This window comes from Pristiophorus japonicus, chromosome 5 (genome assembly GCF_044704955.1).
Source record: "Pristiophorus japonicus isolate sPriJap1 chromosome 5, sPriJap1.hap1, whole genome shotgun sequence".
NCBI lineage: Eukaryota > Metazoa > Chordata > Chondrichthyes > Pristiophoridae > Pristiophorus > Pristiophorus japonicus.
In genome coordinates, this window is record NC_091981.1 from 178,270,713 (window position 1) to 178,288,186 (window position 17,474).

At 46.0% G+C, this 17,474-nt stretch overlaps 1 long non-coding RNA gene across 1 annotated transcript in view; it reads left to right on the forward strand.

Annotated features, from left to right (window-relative positions):
* The window catches only part of LOC139264527 (uncharacterized), a 60,371-nt gene that overhangs the window by 22,598 nt on the left and 20,299 nt on the right, over positions 1-17,474 (forward strand). The gene's annotated exons all lie outside the window — the stretch shown is intronic.

Below are 17,474 nucleotides of genomic sequence, written 5' to 3' on the forward strand. Positions count from 1 at the left end.
GGCATAATTTCGTCTGTAGAATTCAGTGACTGGGCAAGCCCCATCGTTCCTGTCCTTAAAGCGGATGGCTTGATCAGGATTTGTGGCAACTACAAGGCCACCATCAACCGAGTGTCACTACAGGACCAATACCCACTTCCGAGAGTAGAAGATCTTTTTGCCACGCTGGCAGGTGGCAAGCTGTTCACCACGTTGGACCTCACTTCAGCCTACATGACTCAGGAACTGGCTGAAGAATCCAAGCTTCTGACCACAATCACTACGCACAAGGGGCTATTCGTTTACAACAGGTGTCCGTTTGGCATTCATTCAGCTGCCGCTATCTTCCAGAGGAACATGCTTAAATCCATCCCTGGAACAATCGTATTCCAAGATGACATCCTTATCACGGGTCGAGACACCGAGGAACACCTCCACAACCTGGAGGAGGTGCTACGCCGACTGGACCGGGTAGGCTTGCGACTAAAGAAGTCCAAGTGTGTGGTTTTGGCCCCAGAGGTTGAGTTTTTGGGCAGGAGGGTTGCCACAGACGGGATCCGGCCTACCGAATCCAAAACGGAGGCGATCCGTCGTGCGCGCAGGCCCGGCAACACATCGGAGTTGCGGTCATTTCTGGGACTATTGATCTACTTCGGGAACTTTCTGCCGAACTTAAGCACATTGTTGGAGCCGCTGCAAGTGCTCCTGCGTAAGGGTTGTGAATGTCAAGAACGGGCTTTCAATCGGGCGCGGAGTCTGTTTTGTTCTAACAAGCTGTTGACCTTGTACAACCCCTGTAAGAAACTGGTTTTAATGTGTGATGCATCATCCTATGGGGTTGGGTGCATGTTGCAGCAGAGTAATGATGAGGGCCAACTTCAACCTGTGGCTTATGCCTCCAGGTCGCTCTCCCAGGCAGAACGGGGATATGGGATGGTGGAAAAGGAAGCACTCGCATGTGTCTATGGGGTGAAAAAGATGCACCAGTACCTTTTCGGCAGAAGGTTTGAGTTAGAAACGGGCCACAAGCCGTAAACATCCCTGTTGTCCGACAGCAAGGCTGTCAATGCCAACGCGTCAGCTCGCATACAGCGGTGGGTCCTCACGCTGGCTTTGTATGACTACACCATACGGCACCGGCCTGGCACCCAAAATTGCGCTGACGCGCTCAGCAGGCTCCCACTGGTGACCACCGAGGGGGCGTCGGAACAAAGCGCGGAGATGGTCATGGCCGTTGAGGCTTTCGACACCGCAGGATCCCCCATCACAGCCCACCAGATCAAAATCTGGACCAACAGAGATCCCCTCCTATCCCTGATAAAGAAAGGTGTCCTGACTGGGGATTGGGTGCCCGCACACAGGGCGTGCCCTGAAGAGATCAGACCGTTTCACAGACGGATGGAGGAGCTCTCCATCCAAGCCGACTGCCTGTTATGGTGCAGCCGGGTAGTCATGCCCCAGAAGGGAAGGGAAGTATTCATCAGGGAACTCCACTGCGAGTAGCCAGGCATCGTGCTAATGAAGGCCATTGCCCGGTCACATATATGGTGGGCAGGAATTGACTCAGACCTGGAACACTTGGTTCGCAAGTGCACAACGTGTTCTCAGCTGGGAAATTCCCCCAGGGAGGCCCCACTCAGCCCGTGACCCTGGCCCACCAGGCCATGGTCACGTATTCACGTAGACTATGCGGGCCCATTCATGGGAAAAATGCTCCTGATTGTTGTCGATGCGTACTCGAAATGGATCGCGTGCATCATATTGAATTCGTGCACGACATCCACCACCATGGAAAGTCTGCGTACGGTCTTTGCGACCCATAGCTTGCCGGACATCCTGATTAGCGATAATGGCCCGTGCTTCACTAGCTATGAATTCCAGGAGTTTATGTCGGGTAATGGTATCAAACACGTCAGGACAGCACCGTTCAAGCCGGCTTCCAATGGCCAGGCGGAACGTGCGGTTCAAATCATAAAACAGGGTATGCTCCGGATTCAAGGACCCTCCCTTCAGTACCGCCTATTGCGCCTCCTGCTGGCCTATAGGTCCCGCCCGCATTCGCTCACGGGAGTCCCGCCCACGGAACTACTCATGAAATGCACGCTTAAAATGCGGCTGTCCCTCATTCACCCAGACCTGTCAGACATTGTTGAGGGCAAGCGCCAGTCCCAAATCGAGTGCCATGATCGCAACTCAGTGGAGAGATACATAGAAATTGATGACCCTGTATTTGTTCTCAATCATGCTTTGGAACCCAAGCGGCTTGAGGGTACTGTAATTGGCAAAGAGGGGAATAGGGTCATAGTGGTCAGACTTAACAATGGGCAGATATGCCGCAAACATCTGGACCAAGTAAAGAAAAGGTTCAGCATGGACACTGAGGAAGATCATGAGATGTCACCCACACCACTGCCAGTGAACGAGCAACAAGGACATTTACCAGCATGCACAGTCCCTGCAGCCAGCCCGGACAGGCCGGAATCACCTCAGGCGACAGAGACGCATGCCAAGGCCCAACCACCAGAGCCCCAACTGCGGCGCTCCACGAGAGAGCGTAAACCGCCTGAAAGACTCAATCTTTGACCCAAAGACGTTGGGGGGAGGTGATGTCATGTTTGTAACCTTCACATAACTGTAACCTTTATGTAACAACACTGTACACTGTATACACCTGAGTAATGCACACCTTGACCACAGGGGGTGAACTTATAGGAGACACTCCTCACCTGGTCATCCAGGTATAAAAAGGGAGGTCCCACGCAGGGTCAGCACTTCTTGGTCCTGGGAATAAAGGTTCAGGTCACGTAGTGACCTTGTCTGCAGTACATGCCTCGTGTGATTCTATAGTAAGGTGTAAAGACACTACAGTTTCAATTTTAAAATTCTCATCTGTTTTCAAATCCTTCCATGACCTCGCCCCTCCCTACCTCTGTAATGTCCTCCAGCCCTTCAACCCTCCGAGATATCTGCACTCCTCCAATTCTGGCCTCTTGCGCATCTCCGATTTTAAACGCTGCTCCATTGGGTGCTGTGATTTCAGCTGCCAAGGTCCTAAGCTCTGGTATTCCCTCCCTGAACATCTTCGCCTCTCTCTGTCACTTTCCTCCTTAAGACGCTCCTTAAAACCTATCTCTGTCCTAATATCCCCTTATGTGGCTTGGTGTCAAATTTTGTTTGATAAAGCTCCTGTGAAGCGCCTTGGGACATTTTGCTACATTAAATGCACTTTATAAATGGTAGTTGTTGTTGTACAAAACTTAATAACTGATTCTTCAAAACTGCTTTGGCATTCTCCTCCCTTCAAGCAGTGCCTCAAGCTGGGATACAATTCCACAGGCACTCAGCAGTTCTTGGTACCTCATCAAAGTCAGTATTCTTTCTATGTGAGCTCAGATAAGGAGAGAATTATTTGATTCCCTGGGCCATCACACACACAGCTTTGGAGGAAGAGGGAGGGTCACCGGATTCCTCATTATTATTTCCCTTTCCCAATCTGGGAATGCTGATCCTAACTGTTGCTCCATCCGCTGAGGTGTCTAATTCAGCACAGACCATAAACCATGAAACCCTCTGGTCTGTGTGGCTTAATTTGCCCATGGAATAATTGCAAAGCCTATATATTAGCTTTCAAATTCTTAGTGCTTAACCTACTGAAAGTTACTTAGGACCAGTCTAGAAGTAATCCAGCAGCCATTATTTAAATTCTTTATACAACTAGAATTGATACTGCCTATTTAAACAAGGTGGTTAGAATATTGTCATACAGATATTATGTATCCCTTTAAGAAGCAGATGTACAATAACATCAATATAATAAAAGCTTGTTGTCCTTTTAGCAAGCAGTTATACTGATCTGGATGATCACTGGACAGATATTCTGTATCTTTTAACATGTGGGCTGTATTGGTGCAGCATCCAACTCAGGCCAAAGCTCCAATTGAAATCTAAGCATCAGGAGGCAGTGAAACATTGGACAAATTTAATCAGCTCTCAGCTGGGCTACCAGGTATAGAGAAGCACTCCGTGTGGGGGGCTGAGAGATTGGCAGGACCCGTTTCATCCTATAGACATGTATCTCCCATTGTGTAATGTGATTTTTATATCCACTTGTGAGGCTTGATGAATAATTCATTGCCGGCCAAATCACTAATGAGTTATGATCATGGCCACTGGGATTTTGTGGCTGCTACTTTTTTTCCCATTTAGGACCACTCATTAAAGTTGCTATATGCTACATTCTTCAGTGAAACCAGACTGACTTTAAAAAGAGAAAAAAGGTGCATTGCAGATCCACTATGTACAACCACTCATCTAAAATTCATATATCTGTACATCAGTAAATAACTGTTTCTGTAATTCTTTGCAGAGTGGAGACAAGTTGATTTTACTCACCTTAGAGTAGAGGGATGAGGCCAATTATCAAACACTCCCACTGGCGTTACTAACTCAGCAAAGGTCAGGAACTGAACCGGGGATTTTCCTGTTCTGTGTAGCTGAGACCGATACCACACCATAAATTTACTCATTGAACAATTAGGGAACTCAGCAAAATTATTCAATGAAAATGAAATCAAATTGCTTTGTTATAGAGTAAAAAACGTACAATACAATTACATTGAAGGAGCATAGCTAAAAAAAACAGCAGGGTAGGTAGGTAGGTAGATAATCTTTACCTTGTAAAAGTAATGTTCTATCTTTCAACTAAAACATGAGTTTTAATGAGTAATTCTGTCATTTTGTTTATGCTGAGGAAGTCAAAGGTCATGAAATTGTGATTCTGATTTGCATTTCTATCAGTATTTTTTTCTTAGAAATGCTCTGTTCTAAAAAAAATATCTCTTTAACAACCCCAAGCTTGCCCCTTTAATTACTAGCTCGTTATCAAACACTGTGCAACACAGAAAAGTTTTGAGTGTTTATAGCATGGACTGCATTCTTCAGCCCACTGAGTCAGATTTACAAATACACATTTGGCTGCACTATTTTCAACCCATATATGGACATGATCTCTAAATTAAAATGATCTGAACCAAAATCAGAAAATGCTGAAAATGCACAGCTAAATATTCCTGGACAGAGAGGCAGCCAGCATAAAATTGTTCATTGGGCAATTGCCGAGCTGTCTCGTCGGCAGGGACCTTTAAGTAATTCCCGGGGGAAGAGAGAATGATTGGTGTACACAGCTCACCGACAATATGCTGTTAAGGCCCGAGAACAATTTCAGGTGAGCCTCAGGCCTCTGGCATCTGCCGTGCTCCACCAATTTTGCATCCGAAAAAGGGCCTAAACAAATTTACTTTCACTGCACTTTAACATTTTAAATATTGAAATGATTTGTTTTTTAAAAAATATATTGTTTATTGCAGCACTTATTGAATATGATGGCCACCAACAGACCAACGTGATATCAGTCACGTATGCATTAAGCTGTCTTGTTGGCCTACTGGATTCATATTCAATCCAATTGATGCCTGGTAGGCATTCCCTATGTAACTGAAAACTTGGATAGAGTTCAGTGGCAGCAATAATATGATGTCAATTGTTTCCCAATAAAGTCTTCGGTGTCACTGATAACAAGTGCAGTTTATGGTAATGGAGGGCCTGTTAGAGACAAGATAACAGAGTTACATTATGCATCAGCATCCAAATATGAAATTCAGTTCATCAAATAATCCTACATATAAGAATGCCCTTCTTAATCTTCTATACATTTAAACTATATCATGAATGATTTTCAGATCTATCATACCATAGCGCTTGTCTTAATGCCTACTCATAACAGTGACTAGCTGTTTGAGAGTAAACACGGCATTGATGTTGATTTCAAGGGACACTCGCCATTTCCTATTCACTTATTGCAAGAGTTGTGAAGAGGACCTCTGAAACACATCAGCAGACTTTCTGGGATACTTTGTCAACACTTCACCAACACTCGAGCAACATTTATTCTGCAAATTCTCTGAGGACTTCACCAAACAATGTAAGTGCTGTGCTACTCCACCTTAAGCAATCACTAGGAGAAAGGTGATTAATAAATCCCTAGGGCCTGATAGTCTGCATCCCAGAGTACTTAAGGAAGTGGCCCTAGAAATAGTGGATGTATTGGTGATCATTTTCCAACATTCTATAGACTCTGGATCAGTTCCTATGGATTGGAGGGTAGCTAATGTAACCCCACTTTTTAAAAATGGAGGGAGAGAGAAAACAGAGAATTATAGACTGGCTAGCCTGATATCGGTGGTGGGGAAAATGTTGGAATCAATTATTAAAGATGTAATAGCAGCGCATTTGGAAAGCAGTGACAGGATCGGTCCAAGTCAGCATGAATTTATGAAAGGAAAATCATGCTTGACAAATCTTCTAGAATTTTTTGAGTGGACAAGGGAGAACCAGTGGATGTGGTGTATTTGGACTATCAAAAGGCTTTTGACAAGGTCCTTCACAAGAGATTAGTGTGCAAAAGTAAAGCACATGGTTTTGGGGGTAATGTATTGATGTGGATAGAGAACTGGTTGGCAGACAGGAAGCAAAGAGTAGGAATAAATGGGGTCCTTTTCAGAATGGCAGGCAGTGTGGTACTGCAAGATTCAGTGCTGGGACCACAGCTATTTACAATATACATTAATGATTTAGACGAAGGAATTGAATGTAATATCTCCAAGTTTGCAGATGACACTAAGCTGGGTGGCAGTGTGAGCTGTGAGGAGGATGCTAAGAGGCTGTAGGGTGACTTGGACAGGTTAGGTGAGTGGGCAAAAGCATGGCAGATGCAGTATAATGTAGATAAATAGGAAGCTATCTACTTTGGTGGCAAAATCAAGAAAGCAGATTACTATCTGAGTGGTGACAGATTAGGAAAAGGGGAGTTGCAACGAGACCTGGGTGTCATGGTACATCAGTCATTGAAAGTTGGCATGCAGGTACAGCAGGCGGTGAAGGCGGCAAATGGCATGTTGGCCTTCATAGCTAGGGGATTTGAGTACAGGGGCAGGGAGGTGTTGCTACAGTTGTACAGGGCCTTGGTGAAACCACACTTTGAATATTGTGTACAGTTTTGGTCTCCTAATCTGAGGAAGGACATTCTTGCTATTGAGGGAGTGCAGCAAAGGTTCACCAGACTGATTCCCGGGATGGCAGGGCTGACATATGAAGAAAGACTGGGTCGACTAGGCTTATATTCACTGGAATTTAGAAGAATGAGAGGGGATCTCATAGAATCATATAAAATTCTAACGGGATTGGACAAATTAGATGCAGGAAGAATGTTCCTGATGTTGGGGAAGTCCAGAACCAGGGGTCGCAGTCTAAGGATAAGGGGTAAGCCATTTATGACCGAGATGAGGAGAAACTTATTCACTCAGAGAATTGTGAACCTGTGGAATTCTCTACCACAGAAAGTTGTTGAGGCCAGTTCATTAGATATATTCAAAAGGGAGTTAGATGTGGCCCTTACAGCTAAAGGGATCAAGGGGTATGGAGAGAAAGCAGGAATGGGGTACTGAAGTTGCATGATCAGCCTTCATCATTTCGAATGGTGGTGCAGGCTCGAAGGGCCGAATGGCCTACTCCTGCACCTATTTTCTATGTTTCTATGGTCAGGGGTATCTTGCTAGGAGTCCCCCTTGGTCTGGACAAAGAATAGGAGGAGATGAGGTCAGGCAGAACAGCACCAGCTGCAGCAGGGGAGAGGGACAGGAGGGCGAGGAGGGAAAGGTGTGTCTTTCTCCCCTGCGGGTACAGGATATCCCTCCTTCTCTAGACCTCCTCTGCCAGGGCCTCCAGAACCTGTGTGCCCTCTCCTTGGTCCCCGAGCCATCCTGCAACATGCTGTTGTGTGGCAACCAGCGCACTCCACACCTTCAGCAGAAGTGAGTGCGAGGAGCCCACATAAAATGCCCAACAAAAATTGCATCCAATCAGCACTTGATTCTGGTTTACACCTCCAGGCAAGTTCAAGTAATGGTAATCAGCAATTAGGAGCAAAATTGTGTGCTAAATCCAGACTTCAAACAGGCGAGTCTTATTAACACTGTACCCATTTAGTGCCTATTTTCACCCTTTTGCCAAAATAACCCCCTTCATCATCTCTGATTTATTTGATTGTTTTATGCCTATCCCAATTTACACATTTAGGGGGCGAATTTCGGTACCGCCCTGTCTGGGGCGGTAACTTTTAACTTTTAGAAAATGGCTTGCAAAATTGTGTGAAATTGGGCGTTTTCGCCCCAGGAGTGAAGGGGGATGGTAAATGAGGCGCTAATGGTCTCAGTTGGGCACTGCATGGGTGCTATTCACAGAAAGTTACCCAATTTCAGCTGACTTGCATTCAGCAATCAGCCTTCAATTCTTGCCGCCAGCTTGATCTAGCTCTTAAAGAGGAGCTAACTTCAACCTGCTGTTGCTCATTTTCAGCATTGCTGCACTTGAGTCAGTCATCTCTGCATCTCAACAACTGGGAGACCTTTTGTGCAATAGCTGGTGTGAATCCCGCTTCAGGGCCTTGTACAGGGCCTTGGTGAGGCCACACCTGGAGTATTGTGTACAGTTTTGGTCTCCTAACTTGAGGAAGGACATTCTTGCTATTGAGGGAGTGCAGCAAAGATTCACCAGACTGATTCCTGGGATGGTGGGACTGACCTATCAAGAAAGACTGGATCAACTGGGCTTGTATTCACTGGAGTTCAGAAGAATGAGAGGGGACCTCATGGAAACGTTTAAAATTCTGACGGGTTTAGACAGGTTAGATGCAGGAAGAATGTTCCCAATGTTGGGGAAGTCCAGAACCAGGGGTCACAGTCTGAGGATAAGGGGTAAGCCATTTAGGACCGAGATGAGGAGAAACTTCTTCACCCAGAGAGTGGTGAACCTGTGGAATTCTCTACCACAGAAAGTAGTTGAGGCCAATTCACTAAATATATTCAAAAGGGAGTTAGATGAAGTCCTTACTACTCGGGGGATCAAGGATTATGGCGAGAAAGCAGGAAGGGGGTACTGAAGTTTCATGTTCAGCCATGAACTCATTGAATGGCGGTGCAGGCTAGAAGGGCTGAATGGCCTGCTCCTGCACCTATTTTCTATGTTTCTATGTTTCTATGTTTCAAGTGAGAGGGCCACGTGGTTTAATAATGTGGCACTGGAATCATTGGTGGAGAGAATAAGGGAATTGCTGGTCCCTCCATCTGGAAGGATGCCATCACCGCAGGTATTCAGGGCCATGTGGCAAGACATGGCCCAGGGGGTGTCGGCCAGCAGTGGTAGACAGAACCCTCACACAGTGCAGAAAGAAATTCAATTACCTCAGTCGGGTGGTGAAGATGAGTACATACTGCTACACCTCCTACATACCAGCCTCTGAAATAAAAACAGAAAATGCTGGAAATGTCAGCGGGTCAGGCAGCATCTGTGGAGAGAAACAGAGTTAACGTTTCAGGTCGATGACCCTTCGTCAGAATTGGCAAAGGTTCGAAACTTTTGCCAGTTTTCAAATTTTTCCCCGTTGGGGGAAACAACGGTATCATTATCCCCTCTCCTTTCCTCATCCCACTTCCCCCTCACACCAGAAGGCTTTATCACTTTCCAGCTCCTGATACTGTCGAAATTCCTTGCTCCATTCCTGCCCCGCTGCCTTCAACTTAATGCGATTTATGCTTTCAGATAACTAGAAACATATAAAGTTCTGATGGGACTGGATGCAGGTTAGATACAGGAGGAATGTTCCCGACGTTGGGGAAGTCCAGAACCAGGGGTCACAGTCTAAGGATGAAGGGATAAGTCATTTAGGACCGAGATGAGGAGAAACTTCTTCACTCAGAGTGTTGTTAACCTGTGGAATTCTTTACTGCAGAGAGTTGTTGATGCCAGTTCATTAGATATATTCAAGAGGGAGTTAAAGGGATCAAGGGGTATGGAGAGAAAGCAGGAAAGGGGTACTGAGGTGAATGATCAGCCGTGATCTTATTGAATGGTGGTGCAGGCTCGAAGGGCCGAATGGCCTACTCCTGCACCTATTTTCTATGTTTCTATGTTTCTATGTGGAGCCTAAATCTGAGCCCCCCCAACACAGTCAGGAGGGAGAGGAAGAGGAGGAAGAGAAGAGAAATGGAAGTTGAGCACTGCATCATTACTTCTATCACCCGCAGGCACCAGCTCAGATACTGGCACTACGTGTTTGTTAGTAGAGGGGTCTGCAATGGGTGATGCACCGGGGCCTAGCGGGCTGCAGCAAGGTAAATGGGAAAAGGAACCTCAGGAGCCATCTCCCCAGAGGGTTCGTTCACGCGCGGGTTCTGCTTCACAGGACTCAGATGAGGACCTCGATGGGGAAGCATTCACACAAAGGATGATGGCCATGCACTCTGACATCATAGGCACAATGGCAAAGGTGCCCGAGAGCCTCTTGGCAATAGTAAGCAGCGTGGAGTCGTCCACCTCCAGCATTGCACATTGCATACAGCATGGAGCCCATCATTGCCATGCTTCAGACAATGATGGACTCCCAGAGAGACCGTGCGAATGCAGACTTCATGACGCGTGTCATGGATGACATGGCAGCTTCCATTGCAGCACAGGTGGAAGCAACGCAACATCTTAGTGCTATAATGCAGACAATGGTTGGTGGCATAGAAGTTCAGACTGCTCTCATGCAGTCTCAGCTTGATGCCACACAACATCTTGGTGCTATCATGCAGTCAGTTACAGACTGCTCTCACAGTCTCAGCTGGATGCCATGCGTGCTCTGACTGCTGCCATCGCTGCTGGGTCCACTACAGTCCACTGGGGATCTCACGGTGTTGCAGCAGGCCACCAATCTGTGCTCCAGCAGACTGGTGGGGGTGCTGAGGTGCTGCCCTGGGGAAGTGACACTGGGTCAATAGGGCAGGAACCCGCTGTCCTCTCTCAGGGTGACAGCATTTCTGAATTCACCACTGCCACTCCACCATTGCACTTGTCACTGCCTGTCACCCAGCCAGCCCAGACTGCCACTGCCCAGCCTGAGGTGGTGCAGTCTACAGCCAGGCCTTCCAGGCCCAGAGCTGGTCAAGGGCGTCCTGCATGGCCATCTGTAGTCTCTGGCCCTGACACTCAGCAGCCTTCCACCAGCCGTACTGCAGCCACTGGGGAGATACTGCAGAGGAGCACAAGAATAGTTAAAGCAAAGAAGGAATATAATGAAATGCAAAAGGGTGATTCTTAAATACATTATTATACCGTTTATTGTTATATCAATTTTGATTAAAATGTTTCATCTTTGCTGTTGTCTCTCATTTCAGTTTTGGGGCTGTGGTATGGAAAGGGAAATTGATGTGCAGATGGGGACCTGTAAAGCACCAGGAAGTGGGATGGAATTCACTGGAATCGCAGTCTGTTGAGACGGTCACGGACCGCCCTGGCAGAATCGCGATTGAGTGACTGCCTCCTCCGTCGCTGGTGTTGCTGCTCCTGCTCCTCCTCCTCCTCATACTCATTCTCCTCCTCAGGTGGAGCGGCTGTGGTTGGTGGCAATGGCTGCCCCTTCATGATGGCAAGGTTGTGCAGCATGCAGCAGACGACAAATAGGGACACCCACTCAGGCAAGTACTGGAGGACTCCTCCCAAGCGGTCAAGGAAGCGGAACCATTGCTTGAGCACTCCGATGGTTTGCTCAATGATATTTCTGGTGGTGGCATGGCTCTCATTGTATGAGAGTTGGGCAGGAGTGTTGGGGTTGTGGAAGAGAGTCATGAGCCAGGTGGAGAGCGGATAGCCCTTATCTCCGAGCAGCCAGCCACGAGCTTGATGTGATCACTAGAAGAGTGCTGGCACACTGGTCTGGCGCAGGATGAAGGCATCATGCTGCTGCCAGGATAGTGGTCATTGACAGTGTGGATTTTGTGTGTGTGATCCTGCACATTAAGTGAGTGGTAGTCTTTGCGATTACGGAATATCTCAAGATTGTGATGCGGTACCCGCAAAGCGACGTGGGTACAGTCAATGACACCCTGCACCATGGGGAATCATAGAATCATAGAAATTTACAGCACGGAAGAAGGTCATTTTGGCCCATTGTGTCCATGCCGGCCAACAAGAGGCTATCCAGCCTAATCCCACTTTCTAGCTCTAGGTCTGTAACCCTGCAGGTTATGGCACTTCAGGTGCACATCCAAGTACTTTTTAAATGTGATGAGGGTTTCTGCCTCTACCACCCTTTCAGGCAGTGAGTTCCAGACCACCACCACCCTCTGCGTGAAGAAATTTCCCCTCAAATCCCCTCTAAACCTTCTACCAATTACTTTAAATTTATACTCCATGGTTGTTGACTCCTCTGCTAAGGGAAATAGGCCCTTTCTATCCACTATATTTAGGCCCCTCATAATTTTATGCACCTCAATAAGGTCTCCCCTCAGCCTCCTCTGTTCCAAGGAAAACAAACCCAGCCTATATAATCTGTCCTCATAGCTAAGATTCTCCATTCCAGGTAGCATCCTAGTAAATCTCCTCTGTACCCTCTCAAGTGCAATCTCATCCTTCCTTTAACACGGTGACCAGAATTGCACACAGTACTCGAGCCCGCTATCCTGACGAAGCCACATGCACGCTTGTGCTGTTTCTCTCTGGTCATGAGGAATGATCTTATTGTATGGCGGAGCTGGCTCGAGGGGCCAAATGGCCTACACCTGCTCCAATTTCTTATGTTCTTCTTATGTTTTTTTGGGGAAGGAAATGTAGACACTTTTCCTTTTGTACAGAGCATCTGTGACCTCGCAGATGGAGCGATGGACAGCAAACTGGGAGATGTTGGCAATGCTTCTTAGTGAATACTTTGCATCTGTTTTCACAAAGAAAAGGGGCAATGTAGATACTGCTATCGAGGAGGAGTGTACGAAATAGACATAGTGAGAGAGGAGGTATTGGGGGGGTTTGGCAGCTTTGAAAGTGGATAAGTCCCCAGGCCCGGATGAAATGCATCCCAGGCTGCTGAGTGAAGCAAGAGAGTAAATAGCAGAGGCTTTGATCATCATTTTCAGTCCATTTTCAGGCATGGTGCCGGAGGACTGGTGATGTGGTACCCTTATTTAAGAAGGGAGAAAGGGATAGGCCGAGTAATTAAAGGCCTGTCAGCCTAACCTCAGTGGTGGAAAAATTATTGGAAATAATCCTGAAGGACAGGATAAATCTACATTTAGAAAGGCAAGGATTAATCAGCGACAGTCAGCACAGATTTGTTAAGGGAAGATCGTGTTTGACTAACCTGATTGAATTTTTCAAAGAGGTAACCAGGAGAGTGGATGAGGGTAGTGCGTACGATGATGTGTATATGAACTTTAGCAAAGCTTTCGATAACGTCCCACATGGCAAACTGGTCACGAAGGTAAAAGCCCATGGGATCCAGGGCAAAGTGGCAAGTTGGATCCAAAATTGGCTTAGAGGTAGGAAGCAAAGGGTAATGGATGATGGATGATGGATGTTTTTGTGACTGGAAGGATGTTTCCAGTTGGGTTCCGCAGGGCTCAGTACTGGGTCCCTTGCTTTTTGTGGGATACATCAATGATCTAGATTTGAATAAAGGGGGTATGATTACAAAGTTTGCAGATGACACTAAAATTGGCTGTGTGATTGATAATGAAGAGGAAAGCTATGGACTTTAGGAGGATATAGAAACATAGATGACTGGTCAGGTGGTCAGATTCATGAAGGGGAAATCATGTTTAACTAATTTACTGGAATTCTTTGAGGATATAACGAACATGGTGGATAGAGGTGTACCGATGGATATGGTATATTTAGATTTCCAAAAGGCATTCGATAAGGTGCCACACAAAAGGTTACTGCAGAAGATAAAGGTATGCGGAGTCAGAGGAAATGTATTAGCATGGATAGAGAATTGGCTGGCTAACAGAAAGCAGAGAGTCGGGATAAATGGGTCCTTTTCGGGTTGGAAATCGGTGGTTAGTGGTGTGCCACAGGGATCGGTGCTGGGACCACAACTGTTTACAATATACATAGATGACCTGGAAGAGGGGACAGAGTGTAGTACAAAATTTGCAGATGGCACAAAGATTAGTGGGAAAGCGGGTTGTGTAGAGGACACAGAGAGGCTGCAAAGAGATTTGGATAGGTTAAGCGAATGGGCTAGGGTTTGGCAGATGGAATACAATGTCGGAAAGTCTGAGGTCATCCACCTTGGAAAAAAAATAGTAAAAGGGAATATTATTTGAATGGGGAGAAATTACAACATGCTGCGGTGCAGAGGGACCTGGGGATCCTTGTGCATGAATCCCAAAAAGTTAGTTTGCAAATGCAGCAGGTAATCAGGAAGGCGAATGGAATGTTGGCCTTCATTGCGAGAGGGATGGAGTACAAAAGCAGGGAGGTCCTGCTGCAACTGTACAGGGTATTGGTGAGGCTGCACCTGGAGTACTGCGTGCAGTTTTGGTCACCTTACTTAAGGAAGGATATACTAGCTTTGGAGGGGGTACAGAGACGATTCACTAGGCTGATTCCAGAGATGAGGGGGTTACCTTATGATGATAGATTGAGTAGACTGGGTCTTTACTCGTTGGAGTTCAGAAGGATGAGGGGTGATCTTATAGAAACATTTAAAATAATGAAAAGGATAGACAAGATAGAGGCAGAGAGGTTGTTTCCACTGGTCGGGGAGACTAGAACTAGGAGGCACAGCCTCAAAATACGGGGGAGCCAATTTAAAACCGAGTTGAGAAGAAATTTCTTCTCCCAGAGGGTTGTGAATCTGTGAAATTTTCTGCCCAAGGAAGCAGTCGGAGCGACGGCTGCTCCGGTCCAAACACACTTCCGCCCCTCAGTCGGGAGTGCACCGCTCCGACCAAAACAGTATACAAACAGCTGAATGTCGCTCGACATTATTGGGGCGGAGAAAATCTACAAAACCAGTGAGTGCGCCACTTTTTTGTTGGGGGCAATTTCGGGCCCAAAGTCTCCCCAAGGTTCTGAACTCTGCTATTGTTCAGTTTGGCCCTTTGTACTTATTTTTCCTCACAAAGACAGTTTATGCCTACAATGACATGAGCTGTGCAAATGATTCCATAATTCTGCCACTGCTCTCATGCAGTGTTAGAAATGTATTATTTTTCATCTTGTGAAACCCCATTGTAAAAGTTACACCCGATATATCAACCTTTGCAGCACAAACTGCTCAACAGCTCATTTTGAAGGTGGCAGCAGCATTTTCAGAGCAAATTGCTCCTGGGATTTCACCTGCTGGAAACTTCCTAATGCACCTACACAAAGGCCCCTGTTTAGTATTATAACCCACTTAACATCATAATTCTGGCCATCACAACAAGAGGGTGCCAATTAACTATACGTTGCAGACGAGTGATATTGGAAAAATATTACATATTATCCATTTGAACACTGAAACAACATATCATGATTGCACCATGAATATCTATATTCACTCAAAAGTCTATTCCATTCTTCTTGAAGGTTCTGGGATATAAAAAGTTACCAGAAACAACTCAGATACTAACTGATAAACCTTCACCATTAAAACAGCAACTTAAAACACAGCCCAATTAACATTTAATGCCCCAAACAGGATTTTACCTTGAGACCTTTCCCTCTTAATTAAGTTGTTTCTTCTGAGGTTATTAAGTTTGTCAAAGTATGTGCAAGAACCTTAATTACACAATTGCCAATTAGCACAGGCTTCACTTAGAGCTGTGTGTCCGGTTTGGATAATTGGATAAGACAATTAAAAGTAGCCTATTAAACAGAGCATAGATGTGAAGTTAATTGGTGGTTACTGTAGCCAGTCCGCTGCTGATTATGATGATTAATGGCCTCGGTGGAGAAAGCGAGGACATCAAGAGGGAAGGAAAGGTCACCCACCGCCTGCTTACCTTGTCACTGCACTTCAAACATTTTCGAAGGTCTAATACTGGATATTGCCTCTGGGAAGCAGCAGTGTTATCAGTGATCAATTCCAATTGTAATGTGTCCCACTGAGCAGTGCCAGAGATGGGGCCTATTCCTTGTGTGGTGGAGCCACCTACAGGCAGATAGGAATACAAAAACTTGCACCATTTTGCAAAGAGCTCAATTTAAATTCTGTTAAAGAAGCAGAAGCTAGACGTGACCCTAAATAATTTGACAAAAGGAAAGAAAAATGCGATATGTCACAAGCTTTTTTGGCATCAACTAACGTGGCATTTTTTGTACATTCATTTTCTGCTAATTAGGTCACTTAGGACAAAAATAAAGTAATTATCCATATGGGCTTACCACCCTCAGTCAACCCATCCCCAACCAGCAGTAACTATTTCATGTCGACAGAAAGTATATATTGTAACCATCCATCCTGAGATCTCACCACTGATGTCAAAAAGAGGCAGAAAAATATGATACACAACTTACTTTTCAGTGGGTTTCTCCTAAATTTCTCCCACATTCTCTCCCCCTCTCCTGAAGGTACTGACTCATATTTGGGGACTGACCACCAATGTACCCTCTAATGCACGATCCCTTTAAATTGGCTGTATGACCGCACAGTAGCCCCATATGCGCTATACCATTCAGCGGCAGCAACTGGTGAGCGGCCTGCGTGGGACCATGCGATTGGTGTGCCGCCGCGCACCTTCGGAGCAACATTGTTGACCATCCCCCAGTACTTCATCCCAGTCAGTGGCCATTCTTCATGTGCAAGCATCATACCCAAGTCTGATTGTATACTCAAACGTTAGCCCTACCTTCCTCTCTCCACAGATGCTGCATGATCTACTGAGTGTTTTCAGCAGTTTCTGTTTATTTTTGATTTCCACCATCTGCCATATTGTGCTTTCTGAGGCTCCCCTGACTGTTCTTCACACACAAGCACTTTCTAACAGAGATCAATTGAGAGCAGAAACTGCAGCTGATTATCCCCCTTCTCCTCGGACCCCCAGGATAGTGAAAATAATTGCAGCGCTCCCACTACAGCTGAGATTCTCAAACTCAGCAGCGACCATGGATTGAACCTGGGATCTTCCAGTTCTCTTCCACATCACATGGTGGATTTAACAAATCAATTATTCAAAATAGTGACATTTCACAAATGTATGCACATAAATCGGTTATTTGACCTGTAAAAATGAGTTGATTTTAACTCTGCCCACTAAGCGGAAACCGGGCGGGTGGGCAATTAAAAACAAGAAGATGACTTACTTGCTCAGCTCCTGACCATTTCCCAATTTTAACCTGCAGGGCTTTGCAGGCAGATGAGGTGCCCACCTAAAGCAGGCTTTTGCCAGGTGGGAAAGTAACTTGCTGGAGCGGTTTTCCACCGGATACCCACTCCAAGGTAAAATGTGTCCCAATGAGCCACAAATATGTAAATAGCATCTGAAAATTAACATTGGATGCAACGCTTTAGCTAAATTTTATTTTGCTATTCTAGTGACGGAATTTAAATTCCATATGTGTCAAACAATTGGCACAGTTACATCAGGCCAGATAGAGAAGCTTATCTTGTACGGGCCAAATGCTGTCAGCTAAATCTC